This window comes from Otolemur garnettii, unplaced genomic scaffold, assembly GCF_000181295.1.
Source record: "Otolemur garnettii isolate 467f Iridium unplaced genomic scaffold, OtoGar3 scaffold00042, whole genome shotgun sequence".
Lineage (NCBI taxonomy): Eukaryota > Metazoa > Chordata > Mammalia > Primates > Galagidae > Otolemur > Otolemur garnettii.
The window spans coordinates 9317411-9325530 of NW_003852437.1; the positions used below are offsets into that span (position 1 = coordinate 9317411).

The window sequence follows — 8120 nt, forward strand, 5'->3', positions numbered from 1 at the left end:
ATTATCTGTTTAAAAAAATAGAAGAGGGCACCGCCTGTGGCTCGGTGGGTAGGGTGCCGGCCCCATATACCCAGGGTGGCGGGTTTGAACCTAGCCCCGGCCAAACCGCAACAAAAAATAGCCAGACTTTGTGTAGTCCCAGCACTCAGGAGGCTGAGGCAAGAGAATCGCCTAAACCCAGGAGTTGGAGGTTGCTGTGAGCTGTGATGCCATAGCACTCTATTGAGGGTGGTAAAGTGAGACTCTGTCTTGGAAAAAAAAATAGAAAAGAAATTGGACCCCTTTCTTACACTACACACACACACTCTATCTAACGGCTTTTCATATACAGTATATAAAATAAATTACACGTGATTTGTGGATCCCTAGAAGACAAAATTAAGAACAATGGATGATGTCACAGAGGAAGATTTTGACTCAATATAAATGGTGGAAAATGACTTCACCGCTCTGGTTGTCCCGGGAGATCATGTTTATTACTGGAGATAGCAAAGCCCAGGGTAGATGACCCCTGGTCAGTTATCCTCTAACTGAGATTCAAGCATCAGAAGCATCTAAGTTTCTAAGTAGCCCTTTGTTGCTATAAATTCCAAGAAGAGAGTTCATAATGGCCTGGAGTAGCTGAGGAAACTTTGCTAAAGAGTCGGAGGAATTCCAAAAGCAAACCTTGCAGAGCCTCTACTCCTATCACACGTCACGGAGTCAGAACCACGTTTTAAAATGAGTAGATTAGAAAGGCACGTAGCATATTAGAAACAATTTTTTATATAATTTTTTTAAACTGGGAAATCCTTTTGAGAAAGAAGAATCCCTTTGTTAAAAAACTGAATTATTCCGTCTCCATAGAGACTGTCAAAAGTTGCCAGTGCCAACTATATTGCGAGTTGTCAGGGTGGGGTATTGGGAAAAGTTTTCAATTAGCAATACTCGTGCTCAGATAAACCTCATTGGCTGTGATACTGGCACTGTGCAAACCTATATTAGGAACAATTTTAGAAAGGTTATAGAAGAGTGGCATTGGGTGGCGTTTGTGACTCAAGGACTGGGGCCCTGGCCCGGTACACTGAGGGTGGTGGGTTCAAACCCAGGCCTGGCCAAAATTGCAAAAAAAAAGAAGAAGAAGAAGAAGAAGAACAGCATGACATGCTGACTACAATTTGGATCCCTGCTCTGACTTCCCCAAATTGAAGCTTTACAAGTAATTTAGTATCTGAGCCTCAGTTTCCCCATGTGTAAAGCAAGGCAGTGACATGACTTGGCAAAACACTATCATAATAATGTGGTGTTCAGATAAAAAACCGCATGGCAGTGTGGGAAGTTAAATACCTCCTTCTGAATCAACATTAACTCAAAACAAATTCTTAGTTTCATAAGATGCCCAGCTGTAGTTCTGTGAAATTCTTCCAAGAGCCAACATATGGCATTTTTATTTAGCAAGTTCTCAAAGTTGTTATTATCCTCTGTGTGAAGGGATTACTGAGTTATATAATGAGCTGATCGTGACAGGAGAGTTGTGTCTCTGCTGGTGGGCTTCCATATGTGAGCAGAGCGCAAGAGAATATGGGTGTGAACAAACCTCTATGTATACATGTCCACAAGATGATTTTCGTTACATAAAATGTCAGTGTTTCTGGCTATTTAACCCAGGGAGAAACAGCAGGTTAGCTATCACCATTTCTTCAATGAAATGACTTGTTTTTCTTATTCCAGCATTTTATAATTCCTCCAAAGAGTAGTTTCATAAGACATTCATAGGCATTTTTCCAAAAAACAGGACTTGTGATCAAATATGATTGGAAAATGATTGATTGTACAAAAATTAAACTTGGGGTTTTTTATAGAATATTTTTAAAGTTTTAATATGCTAATGTTCACAGTGGTCTCCAAGAGGAGAAAATACAGGCAGTGTCTCCCTTGTTCATTGTTGTGTGGAGCTTATTGTGTGTATTGATTATCTAACGTGGTTATCATAGTGTTTATCTAATACTGTGTAACAAACTGTCCCAAAGCTCAGTGGCTCAAAATAACAAACATTTATTATCTCACAGTTTCTGTCAGTTAAGATTCTATCTGGGTCCCCCAGCTCAAGGTCTCTCACAATCCAAGTGGACGGGGGAAGCAGTGACTTTCAAGCTCACATAAGTGGTTGTTAGCAGAATACAGCTCATCCCAGACTGGTGGAACAAAGGCCTCGTTTCCTTGTTGGCTGTTGGCCAGAGGCTCCATACCCATGTGGGCCTCTCTGTGGCTTACCTCACAGAATGGCAGCTCCCTTCCACCCAGTGCACAAGTGAGGGAGTCGAGAGGGGAGGCAAGATGGAAGTCGGAGTCTGTGCAGCTTCAAACTCCCACGCTCATGCAGTCATCCTGCTTCAGCCTCTAAGCACATGCCACCACACTGGCCTAAGTTTTCTATTTTTTGCAGAAACAGGGTCTCCATATGTTGCTCAGGCTGGTCTTGAATTCCTGGCCTCAAGTGATCTTCCTACCTTGACCTCCCCAAATGCTAAGATTCCAGGAGTGAGCCACTATACCCAGCCATACTATCACTTTTTGGTTAGTCAGAATGGGAGTCTTAAAACATATATGGTCAGCAGACCATATCCAGCCCACCACTTGATTTTATAAATAAAGTTTTATTATAACACAGACAATCTCATTTATTTTTTGTATTATCTATGATTGGTTTTCTACTATAAGAACAAAATTGGCTCAGTGACTGTGGCTCAAGTGTTTAAGGTACCAGCCACATACACCTAAGGTGGTGGGTTCGAATCCAGCTTGGGCCAGCCAAACAATGATGGCTGCAACCAAAAAATAGCTGGGCACTGTGGCAGGCACCTGTGATCCCAGCCCCTTGGGAGGCTGAGGCAGGAGACTCACTTGAGCCCAGGAGTTGGAGGTTGTGAGCTGTGATGCCACGGCACTCTACCCAGGGGGATAGCTTGAGGCTCTGTCTCAAAAAAAAAGAACAAAATTGAGTAATGGCAAGAAAGACCATTAGGTGTAGTGGCTCACACCTATAATCCTAGTACTCTGGGAGGCCAAGGCAAGTGGAGTTCAAGAATAACCTGAGCAAGAATGAGACCTCCATCTTTAAAAATAGCCAGGTGCTGTGGTGGACTCCTGTAGTCCCAGCTACTTGGGAGGTCTAGGCAAGAGGATTGCTTACGTCCAAGAGTTAGATATTGCTGTGAGCTATGATACCATAGGACTCTGCAGGGTGTGGGAAAGAGAAAGAAAGAGAGAGAGAGAGGGGAAAGAAAGAAAAGAAAAGAAAAGAAAAGAAAAGAAAAGAAAAGAAAAGAAAAGAAAAGAAAAGAAAAGAAAAAGAAAGAAAGAAAAAAAGAAAGGAAGGAAGGGCTTGGTGCCTGTGGCTCAAGCAGCTAAGGCACCAGCCACATACACCTAAGGTGGCAGGTTTGAATCCAGCCTGGGCCCACCAAACAACAACGATGGCTGCAACCAAATAATAGCTGGATGTTGTGGTGGGCACCTGTGGTCCCAGCTACTTGGGAGGCTGAGGTAGGAGACTCGCTTGAGCCAGGAGTTGGAGGTTGCTGTGAGCTGTGATGCCATGGCACTCTACCCAGGGTGACAGCTTGAGGCTCTGACTCAAAAGAAAAGAAAAGAAAAGAAAAGAAAAGAAAAGAAAAGAAAAGAAAAGAAAAGAAAGAAAGAGGCAGCATGACCAACAAAACCAAAAATATGTATTATCTGGACCTTTACTAAAGTTTGCCAACTCCTGCATTAGAAGTCCATCCCAGATTTAAGGAGAGGGAATTCACAAAGACATAAATACCAATAAACTGGGGTCATTGGGAACCACTTTAGAAGCTTCCTACCTCAATAGCATCTGCCACAGAGTTAGACACTTGGTAAGTGTTTGCTGAATGAATAAATGAATAATTGTTCATACTGATAGTATTTGAATGTGTCTCCTCCAAAACACAGGTGTTAGAATTTAATGGCCAATGTAATAGTATTAAAAGAGGAGGCCTATAATAGGTAATTATGTCATGAGGGTTCCTTCCCCTGTGATGAGATTTGGGCCCTTATAAAGCTTCAAATATCTTTGCCCTTCTGCCTGCTGCCCTATGAAGACAGAGTATTCCTCTTGGAGGATGCAGCAACCCAACCTTGATCTTGGCCATCTTGGAAGCCATCTTGGAAGCAGATGGCAGCCCTCACTAGACAACCCAACCTTGATCTTGGACTTTTCAGTTTCCAGAACTATGAGAAATAAACTCCTGGGTTTTTTGTTTTGTTTTATTGTTGTTAACCTAGTCTCAAGTATCTTGTTACAGCAGCACAAAGACGGCATCTACCAGTTTTCCAAATTCAAGGGCTAAAAGCTAGCTACTAGTAAGAAAAAAAAAAAACAAATTTCTTCACTGATTATTAGGCTTTAACAATTATATCACAACTGTGAAAATTTATCAACTTGTGTGATCCTCTTATTAGCAATTGCCATCATTAGGTTAAATGACTCATATAGTAAAATAAGCTTAGAATTGAATCAACATGTAGATGTGACCGGTTATTCTTTCATGACATCAGCACTTTTTTTTTTTTTGGAGACAGAGTTTTGCTATGCCACCCTCAGGAGAGTGCCATGGTGTCACAGCTCACAGCAACCTCAAAGTATTGGGCTTAAGTGATTCTTTTGCTTCAGCCTCCCAAGTAGCTGGGACTACAGGTGCCCACTACAACGCTCGGCTTTTTTGTTGTTGTTGTTGCAGTTGTCATTGTTGTTTAGCTAGCTGGGGCTGGGTACAAACCCTCCAGCCTCGGTGCATGTGGCTGGTGCCGTAACCCCTGTGCTACAGGCGCCAAGTTATCAGCACATTTTTTTTTAAAAGGAAGCACTTTAAGGTACTCATTTGTGATGAGAATTCACTCTGGGGGCAAGACTACTCCCTGTGAATGATGTTTGCAATATGGCAATCACCAATATCCTCTAACACCAAGAGAGATTCAAAGCCTAAGCTATAAAACCAAATCCTCATCCATTTTTCATCTTTCCTGTGTGTCCTTTCTCGAAAAGCTAAAATACTGTACCATGACAGTCTTCCTTGATCAGTCAGGAATTGTTCTGTTCTTTACAAAGTGGCATGTCACTACTGGAAAAGCCAAAGTGCAGGCAGCCAGTCTCACCACCCCATTTTTGGCTTTGAATTGAAACTCCAGAGCGGGTGATGCAAACTAGAAGCCTCTTAGTCACTTTGCCTTGTAAAACAAGGGCCCTAAATGTATCTAAAGTTTTTTGAGGAAAAAATACTACCCTTTATAACTGGCATATTGGTGAGGAACTTGGCAATTGACACTAGCACTTCTATGCTTTGGGGAGGAGGGAGAAGAGGTCTGTTGTGTAACAACCTGTGATACTGTGAAATAATAGGAAACATATTAGTCTCTGCCCCTGGTCCTGACACAGAGCTCCTAAAACTCTTGTAGATAGGGTTGCTTGGAAACTCCTTATAATATTTAGTCATTGACCCCAGTTCCTAACACAGAGCCCCTAGGAATTTCCTTAGTGATAGCAGCATCTTTTGTTCTAATGAGGTGACTCTTGATGGGCCCCTAGATAGCTTCAGGATGGAAGCTGGTTGCCAGGGGAACCACTGGAGGGTTTTAGCTCCATCCCCTGACCTCAGGGAGGGGAGAAGAACTGAAGGTTGATTTAATAACCAATAGCCAATGATGCCTGTGTAATGAATCCTCCGTAAAGCCCCAAAAGAATAGTGTTCAGGGGGCTTCTGGATAGTGCTCCAGGTGTCTGGATAGTGGTGAGCCTGGAAGCTCCCCTTCCCATAGTCCTCACCCTATGCCTCTCTTCCATCTGGCCATTCATCTGTGTTTTTTGTAATATTCTTCACAATAAATAGGTAAACATAAGAACTACGATTTATAGCTCCTTCGTGTGACACACACGTTACAACCTAGCATTGTGGTTGGTGTCTGAAGCAGTGGATGGTCTTATGGGACTGAGTCCTTCCTTAACCTGTGGGAATTGATGCTCCACAGAGAACTGATTTAAATTATACCACACTGAATTGGTGGATCTGGAGAACTGGTGTGACCAAAGTTGAAATGTGTTGAGTGAGTATGGGAGAGCAGAGAGAAAAGGTTTTTTCCTCTTTAGAACAACCAAAACCAGACTGGGGATTCAATAGCTGAGCAATTGCCGGTCCATACAGGGGGGTAAATCATTACTGGGATAAATCAGAACCATGATGTCAACTGTGTTGCCAAAGGTTATCAGCTGGAGAAATGCCCGTTAGTCTGGTCCTGTCCCATGGCCTTAGACAAAGTGGCCTAGAAGATTACAAGAGAACACTGGTCCTTGGCACAGACTTGAGTACTTCTGCAATTCACAAATGCAAGCTGTGCAATGATTCACTTATTTTATTATTTAAAATTTACTCCCTTAAATATGCCTCACAGAGGTATATTTGTCTGGTTCTAAAGATTACAGAAAAGAGTACAAGAAAGGTGCGTGCGATTAGTGGAAAACCACTTACCTCTCCCACTCTGGGCCTGTAAAAATGTAAACCAGTACTTAGCGTTTATTAACACACAGTGTTTATAAACAGTGGATAATAAAAGTGATAGCACATTCTGAGGAAGTCTTTGCTACTGACAGCTTAAGTGGTGATAGAAAATACCACACTTGCGCCAGTGGTTTTTTGTTTTTTGCCGGGTATATGGGGCCAGGACCCTACTCCTTTGAGCCACAGGCACCGCCCTTGCGCTGGTGTTTTTAAATGATGGATGTGCTGATGTGCAAAGGTAAAGCCAGAAGGTCAGAAGTAACTTCGGTATTTAAATGCATTTAAGGGCTCGGCGCCTGTGGCTCAAGCTGCTACGGCGCCAGCCACATACACCTAAGATGGCGGGTTCAAATCCCCAGCCCGGGCCGCCAAACAACAATGATGGCTGCAACCAAAAAATGGCCAGGCGTTGTGGCGGGCGCCTGTAGTCCCAGCCACTTGGGAGGCGGAGGCAGGAGACTCGCTTGAGCCCAGGAGTTGGAGGTTGCTGTGAGCCTGATGCCATGGCACTCTACCCAGGGGGATAGCTTGAGGCTCCGTCTCTAAATAAATAAATAAATAAATACATTTAGGAAAAGTAAGCTGTATTGTTGTTATAGAAAGTTCAAGTCCTTAACCTCTTGCTTTCTCCCACGGAATCAGTGTTTTAGAACATGATTTTTGAGGTTCGTATGGAGCGCAAATGCCAAGTCCCTGCAGAGCACGGTAATGGTCTCAGGTACCATCGCGAGGGTGGCACATAACTTTAATACAGATGATGTCAGGCTATTCTGTTCTGATATTTATTTAGGGCAAGGGTTATTAATAAGCATAGCATCAATGCTTTTAAAAAGATAAATCTCCAGCAGCACCACCGTTTGATTGGTCCTGTTCATCAAATCTGGGCGCCCTGGAGCTGTGGTTACAACCACAGCCCGTATTCTCAGTAGACTTCCTGTATTTCTCCTTCACCTTCCCACCTCACACCCCGCATTTCTGGACCTCAAAGTAGGAAAGAGGGTGAGCACTGGCATAAGGACGGAGGCAGCTGGTTTGGAGTCCCATGAAAATCAGTTTTTTCCAAAATGCTCAAGAACTTCGCTTCACTTTTATCCCACGTGAGTGCTCCGGGGGGAGGTAAGAGTTTCCTCGCCGCAGCCCAAGTCAAACCTGCCCCTCCGAGTGGACTGTTTTTGTTTGTCCCCAGAGCCTCTTGAGGGTCCTTTGTTTATGGAGCTGTGAAGGCTCTCCGGGGACATCCAGGGAGGGCCCAGAGCTCTGAAAAGCACTGCTAAGGGGTTTCTGGGGGACGCAAAGGGAAACTAAGGGGCCCGGGCGCTGTGCCCCGGGAGGCCCCAAGCAAAGGACGGGCGGCCGGAATGCCGAGGGCTTTACCTCCGGGAAGTGGCGGAGAGGCCTGGGTCTGGGGCGGCTGTCTCCTCCTGGGACGCGATTGTGAGCTCTCAGCAGCCCGGCGAGCGAGGTGGGGGCAGGGACAGCCCCAGTCTCCATGGGACCTGACCACGCGGACCTGCAGCCCCGCCCAGCGCCGCACACCGCGGCCGACCCTGACCTTCCCGGCTCCAG

The 8120-nt window shown here is 44.5% G+C and overlaps 1 non-coding gene across 1 annotated transcript; it reads right to left on the reverse strand.

Annotated features, from left to right (window-relative positions):
- Positions 1–837: 837 nt before the first annotated feature.
- On the reverse strand, positions 838–977 carry LOC111725524. The gene has a single exon (XR_002773570.1). It is a non-coding gene; the product is annotated as a U4 spliceosomal RNA (small nuclear RNA).
- Positions 978–8120: the final 7143 nt, after the last annotated feature.